General features: G+C 40.3%; 1 long non-coding RNA gene across 1 annotated transcript; it reads right to left on the bottom strand.

Moving 5' to 3' along the window:
- Positions 1–1,956: 1,956 nt before the first annotated feature.
- On the bottom strand, positions 1,957–9,083 carry LOC112474097. The gene is made up of 3 exons (XR_003044277.1): positions 8,631–9,083; positions 4,126–4,194; positions 1,957–3,350 (listed from the first exon to the last, which is right to left on the bottom strand). It is a non-coding gene; the product is annotated as an uncharacterized LOC112474097 (long non-coding RNA).
- Between the last annotated feature and the right edge of the window lie 1,963 nt (positions 9,084–11,046).

Below are 11,046 nucleotides of genomic sequence, written 5' to 3'. Positions count from 1 at the left end.
GGGAGGGGATGATAAGTAACCCCACTGAATATGTGAATCAAGAAGAAATGTGAGAGGGCCATTCCTCTGGCAGTGACCACACCGCTCAGCAATGCGAGTCATCCTATTTATCGGGAAGCCAGGGGACAGCTGCCTGTTGATATTGCGCCACAACGCTGCTCTTTTACCTTCTTTGTCAGCTTTCATATGACTAACACTATCAAGAAAATGTAAATACCCTGAGTATCACACTCCCAATAATATCTTTCTGATAACCAGACTTATCAACACTTCACTTGGGGGAAGTGTTGCTTCAGGACACCCTATTCCCATGGGTAAACAGCCTGAGAGGAAAGGATCCGAGTCCACATGGCCCTTGTCTATATCTGTTTGGAATTCTCTGCAGTGATGTCTGGGGCTAAAAAGGCCCCATGACATGCCATCTTACCATCATTATAAGAAATTGAAAGCACTCAGTAATGCACTTTTGTTTTATGGTGTCATTGGCCATAATTAGCATATGACATGTTTGCTATCTTCTAAAACAGCATACTTACTGGAGCAACTTTTATTCAAAAAGGATCTAAATGGTCCCAAGAAAGACTATATGAGACCAGTTTTTAGCAGTGGTATGACCTTGATTAGGTCATAGAGCCAAAGTTCTCAGAAGCTATGGGTAAAAGACTCACCTATGGGAGCTTGTCAAAAATGCAGATTCCTGGGCCCCCTTCAGGGCATTCTGAGTCGATTAATGGTGAGTCTTAGGAATCCATATTTTTCAAAGCACGCAGGTAGTTCTGATACATCAAGGTTGGAAATACATTGCCAGAGAGGCAAAGAGCTTCGCTTTGGGGAGGGGTGAAAAAGATCTCTCTTTCTGGTTTCCCGTCTCTGAGATGTTAAATTATGTAAAAATATTTAGGTTTCCTTGCAGTTTAAGGAGAAACGGTTACCTTCAAAGTCATTTAACTCCCTCCCCCACCTTTTTTTTTTTTCAGTAAAAGGGGGAAGAGTGAGAGAAAGGGAGAATCAATGAGGGAGCATTAATTAGGATGTTTTATTAACCTTTCTGTGTCTATCATTTTCTCAGACTTACCCACTCTACAAACATGGCTGCCATTCTCTTCAGCCCCCCTTAGACTGGTCAGCCCATGGATGGTTTCCCTGGAACTTTCAAAATGAGACATTCACTCCCCAAACCAAACACTGGCAAAGAGGGACCCTCCCAGTAACTCCTGTATCCTGTTCTGGTCTCCCAATGTTCTATCCTAAAAGGGGTTTTACTTAGAGTAAATTTCCTGGTGTTTTCTTTGAGGTGGAGATAGCTAGTACCATGTTTGTTGTTCTCTTTAAGTAAGAAGTGGCCAGTTAAGCTTTTCCTACCATTTCTTATGATGTTTTTCTCAGGCCAGACCCAAACCAAGGGGAGGATTAGGAGATATCTTTGGGGAAGGGTCATAGGTTGTTAAAGGCTCTTGAATATGGAACCCCAGAGCTGTTAGTGCTCTCAAAGTCTGAGCAAGACTAATGCTTTCATTTTGCAGTGAGGTTACTGAGGCACAGAAACATCAAGTAACTTGGCTGCAGACACACACCTCGGTTTAAGAGTTTCGATTCCATCCAACAGAAGCAGAGAATTATAGAGCCCAGAGCACATTGTCTAGGGCAGTTCGTACATAGACCCACTCAGCGCCCAACCAGAACTGGTTAGAAGGCTCTTCAGTGTTCAAATCACCTCAAAGAGTGTAAGTGAAAGTGAGTAGGATGGCTCACCATGCCCCTTCCTTCCTCTAGTCACTTAATTACCGGTTCTATACAGGAGACTCCAGGAAGTCTTGAAGAAAATGTTGAGGAAGCATTGAAGGGATGAGCTTAAAGAAAAGAGTGAGTTGGGCAGATCTTCAAGTATCTTCAGGACCAGCAAAATCACTGCCGGGCCCCTCCACTCCCCGTTTTCCCTTGATCCAGTCTGTCATTATAAAACACGAAAGGATTTGCTTTTCAGAGAAAGACCCTAGATATATTTAGTTCTCTAACAGCGCATAATAAAAAATTATATTTTCTAATAAGTCTTATTCATCGAAATTGAGAACAAAACTACTCAACTAGAGGAGAGTTCTCTGTCACTTGTTTTTAAGGAGTTTCCTTCCTATCAAAGTTCACTTAATTCTGAAATTTGTATATTTGACTTTATCACAGCCTCAAATTAGACATAACCTTTTCTCATAAAGATGAATTAAGACAACAAAGCTCTAAGCTTCTTCTACAATTATTGAGCACGTAGGCATTACTGGTGGCAACAATCTATGGCCAGAATGAGTAGGGAAATGGTCCCTGAGCTGCCAGAGTGACGTCATGAGCCTTTCCTTCCATCCTTGCAGGATTTATGCATTTCAGTGGGACCAGAATTATAACCCTTTTTACAGCTGGAGAAACTGAGGGGCAGAGGAGCAGAGCCTAAAGCTTTATTGCTATCACTCAAGGTTTGAAAGATGTGGCCAGATGTCATCCGTGTTCATGTGTCATGTCTCAGCCCCCAGGACAATTTCCTTTTTCCAAATTTTAAAGTACTCCTACTCAGACATTTTATTTTTTTCATTATATTTTCTTAACTATATAAATAACATATAAATTTGTTATTGTTAACTAAAATAACACAGAACGTTGCTTAATTGCAATCTTACTGTTGATTTGTTACTTGATTTTTTTTTTCACTCAATAATATGTCTTAAGGATTGTCTTCTACCAGCATAAACAAACCTATCTCATTATTTTAAACAACTTCATGGATTTATTTTCCGTGTGGGTATATTTTTGCCTATTTAACCACTCTTTTATCTCTGTATGTATAGGCTATTTTTCAAAATGGTCACTTTTATTTACTACAATCAAAGGCATTTTGTAGCACATAAAATGTTACTGTTATTAACACTCCTTGTCTTTAGAACACCCATCGTTATACTAAAAGGAAGGACTCTAAGGCCTTGAACCAGATTCTGATGTGGAAGACACCTTGTTCCGCTGTTGCACTTGTAATTGCTCATTTTGCCATCCCCCTGAATAGCCTTCCCAGGCCCAGCTGCTACTCACCTTCCTTGGCTCGGAAAGTAGCTGACTTTGCCTGACTAGGAATCCAAGTATCCTCAGGGCCAAGCCATGGTTCAGTTACACACTCAAAAGTGCCAGAGGGAGGTCATAAAAGTGAAGCAAACAATGTTCAAGGTTGTATCCCCTCCCCCACCAACCAAGAATGGCATCACCTGTATTCAAAAAGCCAAAAGTACTGAGATATTTTGAGCAAGTTTGTGGTATCTGCTTTCATCTTCTTAAAGTACAGTGTCAGGGATTAAAGGCTTCTTCTTTCCAAGGCTCTGGAGAGAAGATGCACACACATGACTGTAAGCAACACAGTACATGCTTCCTTTTTGCAGGTATCTGTGGCCTCTGACAGTAGAGGTAGGCAAAGGCTATAGGTCTTGACCCCCAGACCTTGCAGCACGTGCCTTGTTACAGTAAATAATGTGTCTCAACTCAAATTCTAACACACATATGAACCCGTGTCAGCCAGTAGGCACACACAACCACACAGGCTGTTCTGTAAACTCAGTGAAGACAGCCTTCTGTTAATTTAGGTCCTCGGACGGTGTCCAGCATAAAAAGTTCACTTCAAGATAAAGAAAACTACATTCCAGCAGCAGATTTCAGCTAATTTTCCAGTCTTCCGATGACAGGACCTTCCATAGATGGCCCAACTCAAGATCTGACAGAGTCCTAGCACTTGCTATAGGCCGAGAACAGTGCCTGCCATATAGTGGGGCTAAATATTTAGCTGATGCTTGGCAGGCGTCTTTTATTCTTTCCTAGCCAACCACGTATCTCAAATCCTCCTTCCAATGACAATTTATAACAAAAGCTGAGGAGGGTCTGGGAAGGCAGTGTATGTATGAGACTGTGGAGACTGAAGAGGATGGGACAGGTACAAGGAAACAAGGCTTTTTTTTTTTTTAATTCCGGCTCTGCCCTGTGTCTAGTTGAGGAAGTCCCCTCACCTCTCAGAATCTCAAACCCTCAAGTTACTCAAGGGCAATTTTGAACAGGATGACTTCTGGGACCCTCAAGTTTTGTCAAGGTCTCAAAACCACTTACCCAAAGGTAGAAGTAAGCATTAATGACAAGCATCGCATGCTGACAGCAAAGTTGATTCTCCAAAAGGCTCTAAAAAAGAAAATGGTCCGTAAAGCTTTCACCAGCCCAGTGCATTTCAACCATTTTTAAGGCTCCCATTTGATAAATATGAAAATCTCACATCTTCTATTAATACGAATAGAACTGTCGAGATCAACTTGAGACCTAAACCAAATCAAAGCAATAGTAATTTTGAATATGCTTTTCCAAACTTCCCCAAACATTAGAGATTTTGAAAAGGCTTCTTCTCTTTTCCTCCCCTTCAGAGAATCTCTGCCCAAATTCTTGCCTTTGCTGGAATCTGTGTAGAAGAGGTAGTAATAAAAGGTCAGGAAGGGCTGTCAGTGACTTTATATTAAAATTCTTATTTCCTCAAACAATGGATTCTTTTTTAGGCCCCTGCACTAATTCTTATAGTCTTAGTAAGGCAGAGCCTTTAACAATTGGCTTTCTGAGACTGTGCATGAGGATGAGTGGACTGGCTATTACAACTGTGAGAAGAATGGGTGTGCTAATGTAAGAATGGGAAAATCAACTAATGTAAATGCATAATAATTCGCTCTCCTGCCCCTGAACTTTCTGAAAAGCTGAACTGACTTCATAAGATGAAATTTCACTGAATGGACAGTGGGATGATAGAGAGTTTGCATTACAGCCTTTTTTCTTTTTCTTTTTTTTTTTTTAAGTCTGATTGTCATGGTAACGCTATGAAAAGATTTTGATGCAACTTTGGAATTACTTCACATCCAATTACATAGAACATCCACTTGGGGTGAGAGATAAGTGCTTCTGTGACTGCAAACATAGAAAAAAAAATCCATTTACCCTTTTTGGCCAATTTATTAAAGCAGGAGAGAATTATTTTTAAAATGCAATTTCTGACTTCAAGTAAGGAGTATTGGGGGAAAAAGTCTTGATGTAGTTTGGTATTTCCTAATAAAAGAGAAAGACTGCAAGACATCTTCAGTATGGGTTCTTCAAGAGGCAGAGAAATTTAGGGCCAGTAAAAACCTGAGTAGTCACTGATTCCATTCCTTGGTCATCAGGAAGGGCCAGGTTCAGGCAGGCAAGACCCTCTTACTGTAAAGACTAAAACCTCCCTTTGTAAACATCCTGATGCTTAAAATCTAGCTGCCGTGTAGTTTCTTATAGTTTACTAAAAGCTTGGTAATTTAGTCTGTTTGTCTCATTCTAGCTTTAGGAAAGACCATCACCATCAAAAACATTTATTGAGCACATTTTACAATGAGTCTTGCTAGATCAAGGGAGAAAAATCTAAAAGATGAAGTTTCTGCCATTAAAATCTTACAGGAACTAGCCCCTTCTACCAGCTCAAAAACATTCTTATGACTAGATATTGTTAAGCTCTTCAGAATATCAAATTTTGGAACCCAGAAAGGGCTTCAATATTGTCTAGCCCATCCCCTAATTAAACACATTGGTATAAGTGACACTTGAAGAAATAAGGTGGCTTTTCCCAAATCACATGCAGAGTAAAGATACAAATCTTGGTCTCCCTATTTCCAGGGCAGATTAAAATATCTTAGTATTTTTCTTTACAACGATGTGATAGCTGATATCTACTGCTCCATTTCCTTCAAAGTATATACCCATACAGCTATTATTTCATGTTTTCTGTCTCTCTTCTCCTTTACAGAGGTTTATATGTATAGGCTCCGATTCCTTAGAGAAATAGCTAATTCCATGTCTGGGACAGGGAAGGTACAAGATGAATTTAGGCTATCCCTGCCAACAAGCAAGCAAGTACTCATAGTAATGGGGACTTGCTCAAAGGAGCAGCTGGAAGGGGCTCCTGCTATCCAAATTTGGGGTGTCTTGAGTGTTGACAAGAATGATGATGATAACTTATAAATGAAACAAATAATCTATTGAGTTCACAGTGATACTCAATAAATAAATAAATAAATAAATAAAATATATAAATAAGTAAATAGAGAATGAAAGGGAAAAGGAAAAGCTCTTCTTTATAGAAGAATGCCAGCTAATGTAGAGAAAAGGATAAAATTATGAAGTTCACTGTTTTACAACCCCCAATGAAATAATTGATTCAAGCAAAGATCATCAATGAACACTAAAAGCATTTTATCATTTTGTGTCAGGATAGTACTAAAGGATCATAGTACTATAGGATCACACAGAGATTACGTGTTGAATACTAAGGGGCAAAAAGCACCTTTACAATGGAGACCTGGCAGGTATCCACTTCACAAATGACCAAACCTATCAAGAGAAGTGCTAGGTATCAGTATTTTAAAAAATTTTCCAGCTGATTCTAATTACCATCCCGAATTGAGAATATCCTCCTGCGGTTTAGATTTACACGAATATATATTTAGGTGTCTGTATGTGTGTGTGTGTGTGTGTGTGTGTGTGTGTGTGTGTGTGTGTGTTTATGTATATGTGTATATATATTCTTGACGTTGTAGTGAACAGTTAAGCCATTTTTATCATGGTCTCAGGATTTTGATTACTAAAGTCTCTGCCTTACTGACTATAGGAAAAATTACATGTATCATATATATAATTTATTCTTTCAACAAATGTTTATTTAGCCTGTTCCCGTGTAATGACTTGACATACATTTCCTGAAGTGTTGCAATAAGAAGTACGCACCATCAGTTATGTAACATTCTTACTCCTAAAATGCTGAACGTGAATCCAATCATGAGACAACGTTCAGAGAAATCCAGAATGTTGGATATTCAACATGACAACAAATTGGACTCTTCAAAAATGTCGATGACTTGAAATGCCAAACAAAAAAGAAGTGGGGGATCGTTCTAGTTCAAAGAAACTAAGGGGATATAATAATCAAACAAAATACACGAACTTTGGTTGGATCCTGTAATTTAAAAAACTAAAGCCATAAGATACACTCTTCGAACAATTAAATTTGAATATAGACTATATTTTAGACACTATTAATGATAGCTTTCTTATATGTACTAATAGTTTTGAGGTAATGTAGGAGAATGTCCTTATTCTTAGGAGATATAGTCTAAATTGTTTAGGGGCGAGGTATCAAAATATCTGCTTTTAAATGGTTTGGCAATATATATATACACACACGTGTGCGTGTGTGTGTGTGTGTGTGTGTGTGTGTGTGTGTATAGAGAAAACAATTGAGAAAAAAAGCACAACTGTAAAATATTAACAATTGAATCTAGGTGAAGAGCATACAGATGCTCATTGTACTATTCTTTCAATTTTTTCAATGTTTCAAAAATTTTAAATAATAAAAAGTAAAATAGGCACCTTAAACCTTAAGCTCCTTGAAGCAAGGGATGTTTGTTTCTCTGTTTCTCTCATTGATGTATGCCAAGCACTTAGAGCAGACCTTGGCATGTAGTAGGTACTCAATAAACAGATGTTTAATAAAAAAAAAAAGAAGAAGAAGAAGAAGGCGGGATAGAAGCCAGGGAGCCTGTGTGTCTGCAGACACAGCGCCCTGCCTGCCAGTCAGTGCTTTTCAGAGCTCCTCCCTCAGGAGCCGTGGGAATGCCACAGAATGAGGCTCCTGCAGGCAGTGCTCTCTCAGCTGCATCCACTTTTGGTGCTGCCAGCTGGGCAGAAGGTTGGGGGAAAGAAGAGTCACTCAGCCAGAATGGCTTACTCGTGACCTGCTTTCTCACCACCCGCCACGATCAAACTGGAAGTGGCAAGATGTTTCTGATGAGAGTATAAAACTGTAGGTATCTGTCAGCACACATGGGTTCGGGCACCCCACCGATTCAGGGCGAACCTGAACATTTCTTAAAACTCTGAGGTCACAAGACCCAAGAGACCCCACGTGCAAATGGGGGAAATTGAAAGTCTTATGGCAAGGCAACAGCTGATTTCTTTTTTCATTTTATCTTCTTTAATGTCACCAAAACAAGATATTGTCTTCAAAAGATGAGTTTTCTAAGATTTTACCAGTTGAGGACTTATTATCTTATTTCCAAAATCTGGGGTTGTAGAAAAATATATATTAAGAAATGGCTAGAATAAAACAAAAATGTCCCGTGGGGTTGATGGAGGAGACGGTCAGGGAGGTGGTAGGAATTCCAGGGTGTGTGACAGACTGTGGGGGCTCAGCTGAAGGCCAGCCAGATAAAGGTTTCTTTCTTTCCTCTTTCTCTTTCTTCTCTTTCTTTCACTGTATTTTCTCTTTCCTCCCTTCTTCTCTCCTTTCTCTCTCTGTCTCTGTCTCTTCTCTCTGTCTCTCTGTCTCTCTGTCTCTCTCACACGCACACACACCACACTTAAAAAAAAACCAGTAATCGAAACTAAAGGCAAAGAAAAGCTCAGGCAGACCCCAGCCTCCACCTCCCCTGCTGCCTGGTAAGTGGAGCCATGCCCCTCTTAATAGTGACTGAAAAAGAGGTTCAGACGGTTTTAACTAGAAAAGTCCCCGAGGTAAGTCATCGCTTTCCTGTGTAGACCTGCAAGGTTGGTGATCTTACCTCTCCCACTTGGAAGAAGCCTGGCAGTGCTTTCTGAACTGAATTCACAAAGAAATGGAAGAGCCTGTTTGGAAAGACATACTCTTCTGCTGCCAACGCAAGCAGATCTTGCTGGGTGGAGGGAAACTGTAACCCCTCCAAGGTCTCTGCTCTCCTTGGGAGCCGAGGCTCTCAGGTTTCACAAAGGAATTTATAGAGCAGACTGACGCCTCTAGGGTTGGAATCAGCTCAGGACTAAGAGGAGAGCGTGAAGGGGGACAGGCATCCTTCTCGGCTTTGTGCGGGCTGGGGATTGTTTACCAGGGGATGAAAAATGTCCTCTCACTGAAAAGGAATGTTTGGCAAGGAAATGACCTCTGGAGGCACAACCCAAGTGCTCCCTCGGGAGTCAGTTTGGGTTAGTAACAGATCAGAACCACCAACCTAGACAAATCACACTGGGCAGGGCATGGGAGGGGGCTGGGGTCATGGGAGCTTTGTGATGTTTAAAGCGCCTGACTTCAAAGGACAGCTGTCCTCTTTTCTAGGTAGATTTTGTATGGCAAAAGAAGGAAAAGGGGGAAAAGCGAGATGTAAGAAATCTCTAACCTCTAATTATTTTATCAAAAAATAAAAAGCATCTTTGATTTGTTTGTGTAAGGGTTTCCTAGGTCCCTTTCAAAACCATATTTAGGGGGTACGGAGGTGGTGTGGGTGAGTTGCTCTGGTTGCTGAAATCTACACGGGTGAAGTGGAGAGAGGATGTCTTTCCTTATTTGGTGGCTCTAGAAGACACACTCCCTTCTCATCTCTCTTCCCATAAGAACCTGGCCCTGTTGAGCAAAAGCCCAGCCATGCATTGGCCCCCACCCTTGGTGCTTCCTTATCTCAAAGTCTTCACTGTGGAATTCCCAGGCCCACCCCAGTGCTCCGGATGTGCTCCAGTCCGTGCCCTGCCACTTGACTCCTCTTGCGATGACAAGCAGATGACATAGCTCACATGCCTTCTCCTTTTCCTGCATACCAACCAGACCCCAGCTCCAAAAAGGAAACGCACCACAAACCAAGAGAGATGGGGTTTTATTTTTATGTAGACATTATTAAGACTCTAACATAAGCTTAGCATTGGGGAAAGTGCTTTCCTATGTTGCTCCAGTTAATTCTCTCAATCACCCCGGGATTTTAACGGATGAGGAAATTAGCGGGTGCAGAGGTTAATTAAATATCCACAGTCACATAGTGCATACATGTGTGTGGTGGGGATGCGAATTCAAACCTGAGGCCGACCCCCAAGTCCAGAGTACCGTCATTGTAGTTAAATCCAATCACAACTAAGCATGACCCCTACGGCAGTCATTGTCAGGAAGATTTACTGAGTTCAAACATCATTGACTTCAAGACAAGTAGCATTCTTTCTTATGGGCATGGTATCAAAAGGTACATTTCCGTTATTCATCAACATCACCATGGATACAACCACAACTCAAATGCAATTTATAAGAACTCTATATCTGAGAAGCAACAAGAAAGTAGAGAAAATGTTTGCCAAACATAATAAATGAGTGGGTATAAATATGAAATAAAGTAGCAGGAATATGTCCAAATCAATAAATATGAATGAGTTAAATGTCTTTTTTAAAAGACAGATAGATACTCTTACGTAGGGTAAAACAATATAAACCCAGCTCTATGCTGTTTATAAGAGACACTTATACCAGAATGATATTGAGAGATTGAAAATAAAAGGATGGACAAAGAAACACCATGTAAATGCTACCAAATCTGCAGAAGGGGCAAAGCAATATTACTACCAGACAAAATAAAGCAAAAAGCACTAAATGGGACAAAGATGCATGAAAAACATAATCCAACAAAAAGTTCTACCAGTAATTAATTTTTATGCAGTCAACAACATAGCATCAAAATATCTAAAGACCAAATCTGTGTACTCAGGCATGCTAAGAATGTGTATACATAAGTAAAAAGTACTGTTTAATCCCAGTAGGAACTGGCTGTCTCTTCCAGTGGATAATTTGTCCACAGTGTCTTTGAAGCAGGGAGCTTAAACTCAGACTTCCAGAATTGAAAGATTCAAAATATTTCAGGGAGAGGTTATTTACTCTGTATGAGTATTTTACGTCAGGGAAGCATTATAACAAATAGACCATGAAAATCACACCACATCCTAAGGAAAAACAAAAAGCCACAAAAGGTTCTTGGAGTGTCTCTTCAGGAAATCCTCAAGCACTCAAGGCTCTTGCCAGTTAGGGTAATGTGTTCATAAATCTCCCCTAACAAACTCATTCCAGCATCAGAAAATGACAAATCAATCAAACTTAAGAGGGTTGATAGCAAAACTCTTCCATGACTGTGGGCATGAATCCAGGAAAGGAATTTATGCCAGAAAATTAAGCCCCTTCTTGCCAGATATTAAAGA

Source organism: Pteropus alecto, unplaced genomic scaffold (genome assembly GCF_000325575.1).
Source record: "Pteropus alecto unplaced genomic scaffold, ASM32557v1 scaffold88, whole genome shotgun sequence".
Taxonomy (NCBI): domain Eukaryota; kingdom Metazoa; phylum Chordata; class Mammalia; order Chiroptera; family Pteropodidae; genus Pteropus; species Pteropus alecto.
Note: the sequence above shows the minus strand (reverse complement) of the source record. Positions and strands in the feature narration are given on the sequence as shown.